The 4,385-nt window shown below is 35.4% G+C and overlaps 1 protein-coding gene across 2 annotated transcripts in view; it reads left to right on the forward strand.

Moving 5' to 3' along the window:
- Positions 1-2,634: 2,634 nt before the first annotated feature.
- LOC107090008 (carbohydrate sulfotransferase 3-like) overlaps positions 2,635-4,385 on the forward strand; it is a 15,892-nt gene continuing 14,141 nt past the window's right edge. The window contains exon 1 of one of the 2 annotated variants that reach the window (XM_015383140.1): positions 2,635-2,897. The gene's annotated coding sequence lies outside the window, so the exon portion shown is untranslated. The remainder of the gene's footprint in view (positions 2,898-4,385) is intronic. The other variant, XM_015383139.1, reaches the window with a different exon arrangement.

Below are 4,385 nucleotides of genomic sequence, written 5' to 3' on the forward strand. Positions count from 1 at the left end.
CCAGAGCATTAAGACACAACAATGCCCGACTCTCAAATTAAGGCATCAAACACTCTACAAATAAAAAGCCTGATTTGACCAGATCATTGCAGCACAGGATCTTATGTATTTAACCAAAAACACCCGACTTTGGAAAATTGACTGCAAGATGATCACAATATGGTACAGTAAAATTTTCAAAATAAAAGCCTTAATCTTCCATACTAATGTTGTAAATATTAGTCTTATATGGTGTGATTCAACAGCATGAAATGGGTCATCATAACCGATAGATCTGTTCCTGTCTTTAAGCCTTAAGCCACAAATAAATGGGACCTAAACTACTATTAGATAAAAGATTTTAGATTCGACATAACAGATCTTTGCAGTATAAAAAAATCATGGCCAGAATCAACCAGTTTTGGAAAGTGAACCAGTGCCTTTAAACATAGGGCCATTGTAGTCCTCTTTCTTAAAATTGTAAAGTAAAAGCATCACTTTTCAGGCTGTTAATTCCATGTGATTTAACTAGTTGAAATACGTTCCAGATTACAACCACACCAGACTTTCAAAATAATACCGTAACACACCCTACGAAATAAAGGGCTCTAGGATTTTTGTTACTTTCTTTTCAATGTTTGATGTTTGCCAATATAGCATTTAGGTGATAATAGCCCAACAGATTTGCTTTCACAAGTGGCGCATCATGGCTGCTGCCATACGGAAAGGAAGGTGAAATAGAAAGGGGTAGCAGAGAAGGTTTTATGGTAAGAGAGAGATAGAAAGAGAGAAAATGAATTAGAGAAAAGGAAAATACAGAATAGCTCCTAAAGAGGTCTGTGTCCACACCTGAAAGAAATTAGGGGAAGAAGAAAAAAAAAATCCACATCACACCAACAAAAATTAAACAGGGAGTATCCATGGAGGGAGACTGTATACAAACATCAACAGCATAATCTATGAAGATTACACAATGTTATCCAGAGCTATAGTTGAAGCTACAGGTTAGTATTAAGCATAACTGTGTGTCTGTGATACCTTTTATATCACATTCTTTACCCTTCTGGTGCTGAATTCAATGAAGACACATTGTTTGAACTATTTAGGCTCTTCACTGGGTCAAAGCCAACTTTATAAAACCCTAATGATGACAAAATAGGCCAGACTTGACCAAATAAGCCTGATTTACAAACTAAGCAAGTTGTATAAAGCACCCCTTTGTAGCCTCTTTTATTTACACGCTGAATAATGCATTATTTACTTACTCTAAACACCATCCTGGTGTTTGAGGGTTTTGCTACATTACGCAGAGTTGCACTTTACATAATACATGGCATCATGGGGTGAGAACAATATGAACAATTAAAATGGCATTTCAACACATCATATTAAACTTTATTGTCATTTAATTGTAGCCTATACAAAAACGACCACATTGTACAAGCAAATTGAAAGAACATTTTTCTAGGATCCAATTAAGGATCTAAAAAAAAACCCCACTTAACAAAAAAGATATAAGAAATTAAATAAAAACAATCAGACCTATGTGTCAAAACTTGACATATAATGTAGGTTTCTTCAAATGGTCAAACAAAACAAATCATTTTCAGAGTGATACAGAGACAAAACAGTTTTTTGAGTAAACATCAATAAGCCCTTACTCCAACAGGATATCTCTGGGAGAACTGACAAAGAGTGCTCAAGGGTTGTATTATTTACCAAATACACTTGGTTTAATGGAAAATTCCAAAACAAAACACAGAAAGAACTACTTTTCTCTCCAGCAGTGATTCCCAACAGGGGGTAGTGGACACATAGTGGTCCGTGAGGGGTACATGAAAATATTAAATTTTTTCAGGTAATAAAATAAAATAGGGCTGGGATCTGTTCTAATCTGAGAGGACCTGATTAAAAACTAAAGGAAGCTCTTTACAACCAAAAGTTTATCTTACATGTTTGAGTTCACTTTCGGCTTTGCCCCATTCAAAACCAAACAGAAGAACAGAATGGATGTGGAAAAGCTAAAACAAAATAAAATAAAATATAATGTGTTTTCCCACATCTGAGCTCACCGAAGCAAGCTCAGGTGTAAAATAAGTAAAACAAATGTAAGTCTGACTCTAATTTTTGTTCAGTATTTTATCCCCAATTCCTCAAGTTTAAATGTGATTATAGAGGTGTTACTTAGAGGAGCTGCGGTTTTATAAAGGCAGATTTATGATAAGATTTCATTTTTTATTTATATTGATTCTTTACTATATTTTCAATTTAAAAAGATTAAATAGAATACTTTTTATTTTTTAAATAGTTAGTGTACATTCCACTTTTTGGCAGTCATTGGACTGAGGGGGGACTGATATGAAGATAAAATGCCCATGCATTGTACATATCTTGCCACTAGATGGAGCCATTTCTCTTTTGCAGGGTTTAAAACTATCGTTCCCGAGACCTAGAAAAATAAAAACTTTTAAAAGCTACATCTTATGCAAATCGTAGCCCAAGTAGCTGCATATTTTCTCAGGTAATACTGCAAGGATTATATATCTATATATATATTTCAAACGTATTTGATGTGCAGCTTATCTGTAGGTTCTATGAATGGGACCCTTGATGTCGCGCCTCCTGCTTGAAGCTCCGCTCCTCTGTTTCCAAAGTGCGAATCAGTGAACTGCAACTGTTAGACAGAGTTCTGACTCAGTGACAAGAGATGCTGTCCTAACCAAGCCAATTAACATGCTTTTATTGAACTCTCGCGATTTACTCAAAGGGACTAAAGCAGATGCTTGTGGGATGGATCGGTGTCGCTCGCAGAAGTAAAGGCGCATTTTAAAAGTGATGGAATCTGTTTCTTTACCGAGTCGCACTTTGAAGAGAGGCTGAACAAGTGGAATGAAGTCGGGTCGCCTTCAGACAGAATGGTTGGTTGTTAAAAAGTTTGATTTATGGCCTACTTTCCTTATTGCAACCTTCCTTTCATATTAAGTTAAAAGTTTAGTCACTACAAATAAGACACTTGTGACTTTGCTCATGCGTCTTTTATTAGGACTGCATGGTTTCAATTTGTTTCCATGAGTTAGGGGAGGATTAGACTTTATCATCATGATTTCTTTACCTTTTAGTCTGTTTCTGTCTTTAATGACACTTTCCTAAATCGTGCGTATGCTTCTAAATCAGTGCATGCATGTGCTTTAAAACATATTTTCTCATCTGTAACAAAAGTGTTGCATGCAATGTATTTAACTCTCATCCCTGCTTCTGAATCATCCAATCAGTAAATATGGCTCATCTTTGTCCAGTTTAATGTATGAATAAATACAGCAATTCTGTGGAGGGATGAATGGTTTGTTCAAGTAGATTAGTGAGCAAACATCATTATGGATTTCAGAGTTTGACTATAAAAAATATGAATCGCCCTCCAGTTACTCTGGCAGAGCTATATTTACAGTTCAAGAGGAAGAATTGGTTAAGAAGGAAACTGAGTCATGGTCCCCAAAGATTTGGTCTGTTACTTATTTGTAGTTTGCCAAAAGCGACGTGGGGCACAGCAAATTTAGGATGTAGAAGATGTTTTGGTCAAATTAAATTAAACTAGATATTTGGCCGGAACATTAAACCCTTTATATGGCAAAAAAAACAAACAAAATAACACATAAATTAACAAAATAAACAAAAAAAAAAAAAAGCCCCAACCATCCCTGCTGTGTTGCATGGTAGTGGCGGCATCATGCTTTTTCTTCTTATTAAAAGTTCTTTTTAAGAATGTTGAGGATAAAAAAAGGACAACCCTGCACTAAAAATATGTAGAGGGTGCAAAGAATTTGAGAATGAACAAAGAACATTAATTTAAAGCTGCACTAAGGATTTATATAAAAAAGTTATCTGTTAGAATATCTATTTGAGTCTCACCTAACCTCTAAATATGCAAGTTCACAGACTTACGCCAAAAGACTTGCAATTGTAATTGCACTAAAAATGCAGTTGTAGACTTTCAAACAGGGGACTAAATTGCAATACATGTTGTTTTGTTTTTCTGGGGGTCAGGGGGATACACCTGATAATTTTACTACTGTTATTATCCATTTTATTGAACAACTAGGGCTATGACCTTAACAGTTACCATAACAAAGGCAAACCATACATAACAATTGCATATACAGAAAATTAGTGGTTTGTTTTGGTGGCTAATTAAGAATGAGCTTCTTTTGCCAAGTTTTGCATACAAACAAGAAATGTTGCCATTGCTTCATTGCTTTCTCTCGGTGATACTTAAAGGAATAGTACACCCAAAACATGATTAGCCTTCATTTTCTACTCACCCCCATGCTGAACAACACCCTGGAGTACTTTTTTGATATCTCAAATGCATCTGGAGATCTGGGAGGCTTCTTGCTGTCTGCTGACATTCA

Source organism: Cyprinodon variegatus, unplaced genomic scaffold, assembly GCF_000732505.1.
Source record: "Cyprinodon variegatus isolate N-32 unplaced genomic scaffold, C_variegatus-1.0 Scaffold276, whole genome shotgun sequence".
Classification (NCBI taxonomy): domain Eukaryota; kingdom Metazoa; phylum Chordata; class Actinopteri; order Cyprinodontiformes; family Cyprinodontidae; genus Cyprinodon; species Cyprinodon variegatus.